The sequence below is a fragment of the Pristiophorus japonicus genome, unplaced genomic scaffold (genome assembly GCF_044704955.1).
Source record: "Pristiophorus japonicus isolate sPriJap1 unplaced genomic scaffold, sPriJap1.hap1 HAP1_SCAFFOLD_294, whole genome shotgun sequence".
NCBI classification, from domain to species: domain Eukaryota; kingdom Metazoa; phylum Chordata; class Chondrichthyes; family Pristiophoridae; genus Pristiophorus; species Pristiophorus japonicus.
In genome coordinates this window covers 691474-703212 of record NW_027252713.1, presented here as the reverse complement: position 1 = coordinate 703212, position 11739 = coordinate 691474, and positions in this window count along the sequence as shown.

Genomic DNA, 11739 nt, shown 5'->3' with positions numbered 1-11739 from the left:
CCACTCCCCATAACCTCTTATCCCCTTATCGTTTAAGAAACTGTCTATTTCTGTCTTAAATTTATTCAATGTCCCAGCTTCCACAACTCTCTGAGGCAGCAAATTCCACAGATTTACAACCCTCAGAGAAGACATTTCTCCTCATCTCTGTTTTAAATGGGCGGCCCCTTATTCTAAGATTATGCCCTCTAGTTCTAGTCTCCCCATCAGTGGAACATCCTCTCTGTATCTACTTTGTCAAGCCCCCTCATAATCTTATACATTTCGATAAGATCACCTCTCATTCTTCTGAATTCCAATGAGTAAAGGCCCAACCTACTCAAACTTTCCTCACAACTCAAGCCCCTCATCCCCGGAATCAACCTAGTGAACTTTCTCTGAACTGCCTCCAAAGCAAGTATATCCTTTTGTAAATATGGAAACCAAAACTGCACGCAGGATTCCATGTGTGGCCTCACCAATACATTATATATCTGTAGCAAGACTTCCCTGCATTTATACTCCATCCCTTTTGCAATCAAGGCCAAGATACCATTGGCCTTCCTGATCACTTGCTGTACCTGCATACTATTCATTTGTATTTCATGCACAAGTACCCCCAGGTTCCACTGTTCTGCGGCACTTTGCAATCTTTCTCCAGTTAAATAATAACTTGCTCTTTGATTTTTCCTGCCAAAGTGCATGACTTCATACTTTCTGACATTATTCGTATCTGCCAAATTTTTGCCCACTCTGTCTGTCCTTTTGCAGATTTTTTGTGTCCTCCTCACACATTGCTTTTCCTCCCATCTTTGTATTGTCAGCAAACTTGGCTATGTTACACTCAGTCCCTTCTTCCAAGTCGTTAATATAGATTATAAATAGTTGGAGTCCCAGCATTGATCCCTGTGGCACGCAACTAGTTACTGATTGCCAACCAGAGAATGAACCATTTATCCCGACTCCCTGTTCTCTGTTAATTAGACAATCCTCTATCCACGCTAATATATTCCCTGCAACCCCGTGAACTTTTATCTTGTACAGTAACCTTTTACGTGGCACCTTGTAAAATGCCTTCAGGAAGTTCAAATACACCACATCCAAGGAAACATAGAAAATAGATGCAGGAGGAGGCCTTTCAGCCCTTCAAGTCTGCATCACCATTCAATATGATCATGACTGATCATGCAACTTCAGTACCCCATTCCTGCTTTCTCTCCATACCCCTTGAAGAGCCACATCTAACTCCCTTTTGAATATATCTGATGAACTGGCCTCAACAACTTTCTGTGGTAGAGAATTCCACAGGTTGACAATTCTCTGAGTGAAGAAGTTTCTCCTCATCTCAATCCTAAATAGCTTACCCATTATCCTTAGACTGCGACCCCTGGTTCTGGACTTCCCTAACATCGGGAACATTCTTCCTGCATCCAACCTGTCCAATCGTGTCAGAATTTTATATGTTTCGATGAAATCCCCTCTCATTCTTCTAAATTGCAGTGAATATAAGCCTAGTCGATCCAGTCTTTCTTCATATGTCGGTCCTGCCATCCCGGGAATCAGTCTGGTGAACCTTCGCTGCACTTCCTCAAAAGCAAGAATGTCCTTCCTCAGATTAGAAGACCAAAACTGAACACAATATTCAAGGTGTGTGACCTCACCAAAGCCCTATACAACTCCCTACTCCTATACTCAAATCCTCTCACTATGAAGGCCAACATGCCCTTTGCCTTCTTCACCGCCTGCTGTACCTGCATACCAACTTTCAATGACTGATGTACCATGACACCCAGGCCTCGTTACATCTCCCCTTTTCCTAATCTGTCACCATTCAGATAATATTCTGCCTTCCTGTTTTTGCCACCAAAGTGGATAACCTCACATTTATCTACATGAGACTGCATCTGCCATGCATTTGCCCACTCACCTAATTTGTCCAAGTCACCCTGCAGCTTCTTGGCATCCTCCTCACAGCTCACACTGCCACCCAGCTTAGTGTCATCTGAAAACTTGAAGATATTACATTCAATTCCTTCGTCTAAATCATTAATGTATATTGTAAATAGCTGGGATCCCAGCACTGAACCTTGCAGTACACCACTAGTCACTGCCTGCCATTCTGAAAAGGACCCGTTTATTCCTATTCTTTGCTTCTTGTCTGCCAACCAGATCTCTATCCACGTCAATACATTATCCCCAATACCATTTGCTTTAATTTCGCACACTAATCTCTTGTGTGTGGGATCTTGTCAAAAGCCTTTTGAAAGCCCAAATACACCACATCCACTGGGTCTCCCTTGTCTACTCTACTAGTTACAAAATTCTAGAAGATTTGTCAAGCATGCTTTCCCTTTCATAAATCCATGCTGACTTGGACCGATCCTGTCACTCTTTCCAAATGCGCTGCTATTATATCTTTAATAATTGATTCCAACATTTTTTCCACTACCGATGTCAGGCTAACAGGTCTATAATTCCCTGTTTTCTCTCCCTCCTTTTTTAAAAAGTGGTATTACATTAGCTACCCTCCAATCCATAGGAACTGATCCAGAGTCCATGGAATGTTGGAAAATGACCACCAATGCATCTACTATTTCTCGGGCCACTTCCTTAAGTACTCTGGGATGCAGCCTATCAGGCCCTGGGGATTTATCGGCCGTCAATCCCATCAATTTCCCTAACACAATTTCCTGACTTATAAGGATTTCCTTCAGTTCCTCTTTCTCGCTAGACCCTCGGTCCCCTAGTATTTCCGGAAGGTTATTTGTGTCTTCCTTAGTGAAGACAGAACCAAAGTATTTGTTCAATTGGTCTGCCATTTCTTTGTTCCCCATTATAAATTCACCTCATTCTGACTGCAAGGGACCTACATTTGTCTTCACTAATCTTTTTCTCTTCACATATCTATAGAAGCTTTTGCAGTCAGTTTTTATGTTCCCTGCAAGCTTCCTCTCATACTCTATTTTACCCCTCCTAATTAAACCATTTGTCCTCCTCTGCTGAATTCTAAATTTCTCCCAGTTCTCAGGTTTGCTGCTTTTTTTGTCCAATTTATATGCCTCTTCCTTGGATTTAACACTATCCCTAATGTTCCTTGTTAGCCTCGGTTGAGCCACCTTCCCCATTTTATTTTATTTAAGACTTGCTTCCACTCTTAAAATGAGTTCTTGGGTGGCTGAACAGTCCAATACGAGAACCACAGAATCTGTCACAGGTGGGACAGATAGTCGTTGAGGGAAGGGTTGGGTGGGACTGGTTTGCCGCACGCTCTTTCCGCTGTTTGCGCTTGTTTTCTGCAAGCTCTCGGCGATGAGACTCGAGGAGCTCAATGTCCTCTCGGATGCACTTCCTCCGCTTAGGGCAGTCTTTGGCCAGGGACTCCCAGGTGTCAGTGGGGATGTTGCACTTTATCAGGGAGGCTTTGACGGTGTCCTTGTAACATTTCCTTTGCCCATCTTTGGCACGTTTGCCGTGAAGGAGTTCTGAGTAGAGCGCTTGTTTTGGGAGTCTTGTGTCAGGCATGCGAACAGTGTGGCCTGCCCAGCAGAGCTGATCAAGGATGGTCAGTGCTTCAATGCTGGGGATGTTGGCCTGGACGAGGACGCTGATGTTAGTGCATCTGTACTCCCAGGGGATTTGTAGGATCTTGCGAAGCCATCGTTGGTGGTATTTCTCCAGCGACTTGAGATGTCTACTGTACATGGTCCATGTCTCTGAGCCATACAGGAGGGCGGGTATTACTACAGCCCTGTAGACCGAGCTTGGTTACAGTTTTGAGGGGCTGGTCTTCAAGCACTCTTTTCCTCAGGCGGCCGAAGGCTGCACTGGCGCACTGGAGGCGGTGTTGAATCTCGTCACTACCTGCTCTTGTTGATGAGAGGCTCCCGAGATATGGGAAATGGTCCACGTTGTCCAGGGCCGCGCTGTGGATCTTGATGACTGGGGGGGCAGTGCTGTGTGGTGAGGACAGGCTGGTGAAGGACCTTTGTCTTACGGATGTTTAGCGTAAGGCCCATGCTTTTGTATGCCTCAGTAAATACGTCGACTATGTCCTGGAGTTCAGCCTCTATGTGCACAAATGCAGGAGTCGTCCGCGTACTGTAGCTCGAGGACAGAGGTTAGGGTGGTCTTGGACCTGTCCTGGAGATGGCGAAGGTTGAACAGGTTCCCGCTGGTTTTGTAGTTTAGTTCCACTCTAGTCTTGTTGACTGTGAAGTGGAGCATGGCCGCGAAGAAGATTGAGAAGAGAGTTGGGGCGATGACACAGCTCTGTTTGACCCCGGTCCGGATGTGGATTGGGTCTGTAATGGACCCGTTGATACAGATCACGGCCTGCGTGTCATCGTGGAGCAGGCGGAGAATGGTGACCAACTTTTGGGGGCATCCGAAGCGGATTCATAGACCCTCGGGGTTGACAGTGTCAAAGGCCTTTATAAGGTCGAAGAAGGCCATGTACAAGGCCTGGCGCTGAAACCTGCATTTTTCCTGCAGCTGCCGCGCTGCAAAAATCATGTCCGTTATGGCCCGAAGGGGATGAAATCCGCAGTGCAACTCCGGGGGGAGCTCCTTGGCCACAGGGAGAAGGTGGTTGAGAAGGACTCTAGCGATGACTTTTCCAGTGGCTGATAGCGGGGAGATTCCTCTGTAGTTGCCGCAGTCGGACTTGTCCCCTTTTTTAAAGATGGTCACGATCACTGCATCTCTGAGATCTCCCGGCATACTCTCCTCCCTCCAGATGAGAGAGATGAGGTCATGCATTCATGCCAGTAGTGCCTCTCTGCTATATTTCAGTGCCTCAGCAGGGATTCCAACCACTCCAGTAGTCTTGTTTTTAAGCTGTCTTATGGCTTTTTCTACCTCGTGCAGTGTTGGGGTTTTGCCGAGGTGGTGGCGGGTAGCATGCTCCGGGATGGAGTCGTGATCACTCGGGTCCAAGGCAGAGTCTCGATTGAGGAGATCTTCGAAGTGCTCCTTCCAGAGGGCCCTGACTGCCTCGGTGTCCTTGATGAGTGTTTCCCCGTTCTTGGCCAGCAGTGGGGTGGGGCCTTGGGTGTTTGGACCATAGCTGATCTTGACTGCGATGAAGAATCCTTGCACATCATGGCTGTCGGCCAGCTGCTGTATCTCCTTTAACAAAACAGGGCCCTATCATAGCACCACCTTCAGGTGTAACTGATACTGTAGGTAAATAATATCTATACAACAGGTTTTGCCTCAGACAAACTGCCACAGAGGTTTTCAGTGCATTTTGAAATGGAATTTTGTGGCTATATAAATAGATGTATATAGCAACAGTAGGTGTGAATTGTGTACCTATACCAGATTATCCCATTTTCATAAGTGTTTTTCCAAAATTAAAGGTGCCCCCCCATCCCAAAAACTTAATTGGCACATACTGCTGCTGAATTATTAGTTGATTTTCTAGTCTGTCTGAATAAAAATGAAATGTTTGTTTATTTTTAGTGATATTTTTGTAAAGAGCTGAAGAATCCAAAGATGGCTCAAACCAATTGGAAACATGCAATTCCTGGTAATTTTAGAATGAACGAAAATTTGACAAGCAAGTCTTATAACCAATTTCAGTGATTAAAAAGCATTTTTGATGCAATTATTGATAATTCTGACATTTCTCTCTTTCACTCTTTGTTTAAGAGTCAACTGACACCGAGCAAGAGGTGGATAAAGACAACCATATGCCCATACAGAAATGGAGATATGGTTTTTATTACTTAAAAAGTAAATTTTAAATTTCAAAAGATATTCTTGAAAAAAAATTGGCCAAAGTATATGTTATAAATTTCTATTCACATGCTAAAATCAGCCATCCCACTGGAGCCATTTTATAATATTGTTGGTAACTTCAATCAACCAACAATCACTTTCAGGTAGTCCAAGTAATAATGGAGCTTCACAATGCAATCATGAATAACACCGTGAAGCATAAGTAACAGTCAAGTTGTGAAAGTAGTGTGTGGGCATCATTAAAATTATTTCCCATATTGCAGATTCTCGAAGGAATACTGTCTTGACAAATGATCATAAAATGAATATTATGGGTAATTTTCCTGTTGCTGGCAGGAGGCAGCTTTTTGTCCAAATTAGCAATATGCAAATGAGACAGAGCAAGGACTTTGATATTTCATCCTTCCAGAATCCATAATTCAAGATAAAATTAGTGAGTGTTTAGAATCGTATTGACTAATTAAGAAGTGAGCATGGATTTATTAAGTTATTCAGATTTGACAATTTTTTTTAAAGTAAAGTGGATGAAGTGTACATGGATTTCCAGAAGCTTTTAATAGTGTGTCTCACAAGAGGATTGTTAGAACAATAAAAACATTTTGCATCGAAGGAAAAGTAGTCAAAGAAAGTTAGTTGAAACAAGAAACAAAACTTTCAGGTAAATTTGTGTTCCTTGGAGTAGAGCAGATTTGTAAGTGGTGTATTCCAGGGGCCAGTGCTGGATCCACTTTTGTTTTTTGTATGGATAGATGATTTCGACGTTGGCATAGAGAGCATAATCTTGAAATGTGTTGATCTAAAAGTAAGGGGGTATGACAAATAACAAGAATTATATAGATTTCAGAATGGCACACAGGTGACAGATGCAACTTAATGTGGTTAAGTGTGAGGTAATATCTTTTGAAAGCAAATACAGGGAATGGGAGTATATATTCTGTGGCTCAGATTTTATGGTCAGTGGTGAACAAATGACACTCGCTGTCCGTTACTCTCACAGCTTCCCACAGACTTTTCGTGGGCTTTTGCGCGATGACTTATGGTAATTAGAGAACAATTTCAGAGGGGCGCACTCTACATGGGATCTGAAGAGGACAAGCAACAGCATGTGTCTTCAACCAGTCAGATACTTAGCCATGCAGAGTCTAAACCAGTAAGTGTAAGTTATAATATTTAATTCAATGTCAATTCATGTACAGAAAGCAAAATTAAAACAGGGAAAGAAAGATGGGATTAAGAAAAGAGAATGAAAAAGTTCAAAAAAAAATTGGAGTAGAAATTCAGACATCCCTGGGCCCGCACGAAGTTTCTACGGATCCGGGAAGGCATTGGAAAAGCCGTTTTTTTAGCACGCAATGCGCATGCACTGTAAACCGGCTTTTCCGATCTGTCAAGCTGGAGCGAGGACATTTGTACATGCAAGATTGCGATATTTACACATATCTTGTCCAGCAAATGTCCTCACAAATCTTGCGCCTGAAAAAGCAGGTGCATAGCCTACTTTTACTGAGCAAGTGTTTTAAAACACACAAAAACATATTAAAATAAAGTTATGAAAACAGGTTTTATTGTTTCAAACCCTTCCCACTATGGTAAGTTTATTTTAAGGCATAATTTTAAAAAAAAATTTTAAATTGGGAAAATGTTTTTTTTATAAGACAATAATTTTAATTTAAATGAATCTTAAATATGTAGTGTACATTTTCTATTTTTTATTAGTGTTTTGGGGGGGGGTTTCTCATTCATAATAATAGGAGTTGTAGACTTGCGCGCGCAGGGAGAGGAGGCCCGCGGATCGGGAACTCGAGCGGGCGCAGCAGCTTCAGGTAGGTGCACATTTTTTCTCTAAAATCTAGTCGAATGCCCGCGGGAAGGAGAAAGCAGAATTTCTGCGCCATTAAAATTGTTTTCCAAATCTCTAACAATAATTAAAGGATGCGCATATTTGCAATACAATATGCTCTGATTGGCTCTCCATGATCACATGACCTGATTGTTGATTGGTCCCCTTGGAGGATAAGACACACCGAGCAGTTTCTCTGGAATGTGTAATTAGAACCACCCCGCCCAAGTTCTCAGTGGCTTTGTAGTGTAATTTGAGCCATTCCGACTGTCATCTCTCGACAAGATAGAGCAGCCCAAGCTCCTGACCCATCCCAGCCCAAGCTCCTGACCCATCCCAGCCCAAGCTCCTGACCTCATCCTGCCCCCAACCCCCCACCCTCCGCCGCATCGATGGGCATTGGGTGTGGGTTACAGATTGTTAATAGGTTGATTGGGTGTGAAGTGAATAGTGACACATGCACCGAGCTTTCTGAGAAATCGGTTGTGGCTGTAAAGGGGTGGGGTTGGAAGAACGTGATGCGTCTTCCTTGAGTCCCCTGGTCTCTCGCCCCTCCCCCGGTCTCTTGTCCTCACCTTGGCCCCCTCGCCCCGCAACCAGTCCCTCGCCCTCCTCTTCTCCCTCTACTCTCTCCCTCACCCCGCAGTCTCTCTCTCTCTTTCCCCTCACTCTCTCTCTCTCTCCCTAACTCGAGTCTCTCTCTCTCTCTCTCCCCGCTCCCTCCTCTCTCTCTCTCTCTCTCTCTCTCTCCCCTCTCCCTAACCCTGGTCACTCTCTCTCTCGCTTTCTCTCTCTCGCTCTCTCTCTCTCTCCCTAACTCTAGTCTCTCGCTCTCTCTCTCCCCTCTCCCTCCTCTCTCTCTCCCCTCTCCCTAATCCTTGTCACTCTCTCTCTCTCTCTCGCTCTCTCGCTCTCTCCCCCTCCTTAACCCCTCTCGTTCTCTCGCTCTCTCCCCCTCCTTAACCCCTCTCGCTCTCTCGCTCTCTCGCTCTCTCGCTCCCCTCTCCCTAACCCTAGTCTCTCGCTCTCTCTCTCTCTCTCTGTTGCTCTCTCTCTCGCTCTCTCTCTCACTCGCTCTCTCGCTCTCTCCCTCTCTCCCTCTCTCCCTCTCTCTCTCTCGCTCTCTCTCTCGCTCTCTCTCTCGCTCTCTCTCTCTCGCTCGCTCTCTCGCTCTCTCCCTCTCTCTCTCGCTCGCTCTCTCGCTCTCTCTCCTTCTCTCTCTCCCGCTCTCTCTCTCTCGCTCTCTCTCTCTCTCTCTCGCTCTCTCTCTCTCGCTCTCTCTCGCCCTCTCTCTTGCTCTCTCTCTTGCTCTCTCTCTCTCGCTCTCTCTCTCGCTCTCTCTCTCGCTCTCTCTCTCTCGCTCTCTCACTCGCTCTCCCCTCTCTCGCTCTCTCCCTCCCCCCAGTGTCTCTCTCGCTCTCCCACCTTCTACCACAGAAGGCCACGAAGATGTTCGTGTTGATAATTGCAGTGATATTCTAGACAAAAGTCCTGGAGATAATCCATAGTTAGACACACGCGGCATAGCTCCACACGGCACAGCTCTAGTATATGTGCCTGACTTCCAATGTCGGGTTCGAGGAGTCTGCACGTGCGCGGAAGGATGGGGTGGTGTCCAGTGGGCGGTGGCGCATAAGCGTCGGGAGCGGAGTCCAGGGCGCGCAGGCACAGTAGGATGCTCAAAAAAACTGGTGCAAATAATCACTCCGATAATTAAAATCTGAAGGAATGAGTTACCACACCAATAAAAGTTCATTTTCAGTGTCAGAGAGGTTGTCTGGTCATAATCAAGATTTGCATGTCGTTAAATATTTACTTAAACTTGAATGGACTAGCCATAACATTTCTGACGAGTTTAGTGTGTATATATTGCCGAAGTACAGCAACTTCATGCCATTCCATGTATTTCAATGCTGAATCTCTTGGCGAGATACACCGACAGGGAAGCTTGTGGAGGAGCAGGGCAGCTCTGACAGCAACTTCCTGATTTCTGCATTTTAACTGCGGGTGCAGATGCTGGAAGTTGCTGCCCGATTTACTCCACAGTAATGGTGGCCTCTGATATAACTGATAGCCTCACTGTTATTTGTACTGAAAAATCCAAGCCAATATAGTTAGAGGACAAACCTAAGATACTTAAAACTATATCTGCTAGAGAAGAGAAAGCTAAGGAGATTTAATGAGTTTTTTAAAATTATGAGTGGATTTAAGAGAGATTTTTAAAATTAATTCTTTAGATGTGGGCATCGCTGACAAGGCCAGCAATTTTTGCCGATCCCTAACTGACCTGAGAAGGTGGTGGTGGGCCGCCTTCTGGGTTGGATATAACTAAGTGGCTTGGTAGGATACTTCAAACACAATGATGTGTCCTATAAAGACCAGACTGTATAAGACGACAGATTTCCTTCCCTGAAGGATATCAGTGAGGCAGTTGGGTTTTGCTGACAATCTGACAAATTCATGGTCACTCTTACTGATAACCACTTTTTATTTCCAGATTTTTAAACTGACTTCAAATAGTCAAATGGCCATGCTGAGAATTAAACTTGTGGTTTATTAAATATTAGTCAAGGCCTCTGGAATATTAGTCTAGTGGCGTAACAACTACTCTACTGTAACCCAATAATTAGTGATATTGGAAAGACTTTTCTCTGATTGGTGGGTGACTGACCAGAGCTCATCAGTTTAAATTTGTCACCGAGACTGAGGATAGAGGTTTGGAGAAATCTTTTCATGTGGGAAGTTGCCAGAGCATGGAACGTTTTGCCCTGGTGAATGGCAGAGACCGTTGTATCTTTAAGTGAAAATCAGATGATAGAAATTTGAAGTAGAGGATGATGCATTGTTATAGGGGAAAGCAGGACAATGGGTTTGTGGAATTACCTAGCCAAGAACTGGCAGACATGGACCGAATGGCCTTTTGTGGTATAAACTTCTGTCGGTCTGTAGAGGCAGGTCCAGTCCCAGAGCTTGTGTGGCATTTACAAAAATCATCCAACGGCTGTGTGTACTTTAAATCCTGAGCCAGCTTAGCCTCGAAGGGTTAAGCTAGTATAAATTTTCTATTTTAGGGCCTATGTATAGAGGAAAAGTATGTTGCAGCTTTTATTCTTTTCTTGAGCCTGTAGGTATAGGGAAATGCATATTTTCAGTGTGAAACTACATTCCGTTCACATCTCTTAGACAGATGTACCACTTGTTTTTAAACTTGTCTTTTCTTGGTATTGTTTATTCAGTCCACCTCCTGTAAAGAAACACGTATTATATTCTTGTTACCAGTGTATGGAGTAAGGGTTCCCTTTTATGATCCTGGGTTAAGCGATCATTTAGCGAGATAGTGGACAGGAAAAGATACACTCCAGGTTGTAGGGAATGTGAGGTCCACTTACAGAAATGACTGCTAACACTGAGCCCATGAAAATACCTAGCATAAAAATCCAAAAACTGTGACAGTTGTGGCAGCTTTGGTTGGAAAAGCAAATAACACTCATTGGCCAAATATTGATTTAAATGCTTAAAATTTAAGGTGTATTGAACAGTGATAGTCCAAAATATAGGCAAGAGGACCGAATGATTTAGACAAGGAATTTGATCGCGTACCTTCAGATACAGAAGAAAAAGCAAAAGAGCAAGATTTCATCTAAGTGTGAATATTTCAACTAAAAGAGTGAGACCTTCACTTGAAGTTTCAGCTGCGTAAACAGAAAGGAGAGAGACAACTAAAATGGAAACGAAGAAGAACAATGTAAATAAAAAGAATAAAAATAATGTATACAGGAAAAATAGCAATATAAATGGGACAGAACAACACAAATTTGAGGCAAATGAGAAGAAGTCAAAATATCATCACATTCTTGAACTGGCAGAGAAATGCACATGAACTTTTATTATTCGTTCCTGTGGGTGTCGCTGGCAAGGCCAGCACTTATTGCCCATCCCTACTTGCTCTCGAGAAGGTGGTGATGAACCTCCCTACACTGTCCTCGCTCTGTCGCCCTCACTTCCTCCCTCCCACCATCCCCATCATTACGCTGTGACATGTCAGCCTTGCCTCAGTGGGCGGCACTCCCTCCCCTCTGAGTCTGTAGATCGTGGTTTTAAGTCCCTGCTCCAGTGACTTGAGTGCAAAATTCAGGCTGCTGCTCCCGGTGCCAGTCCTGGGGGAGTGTGGCACTGTC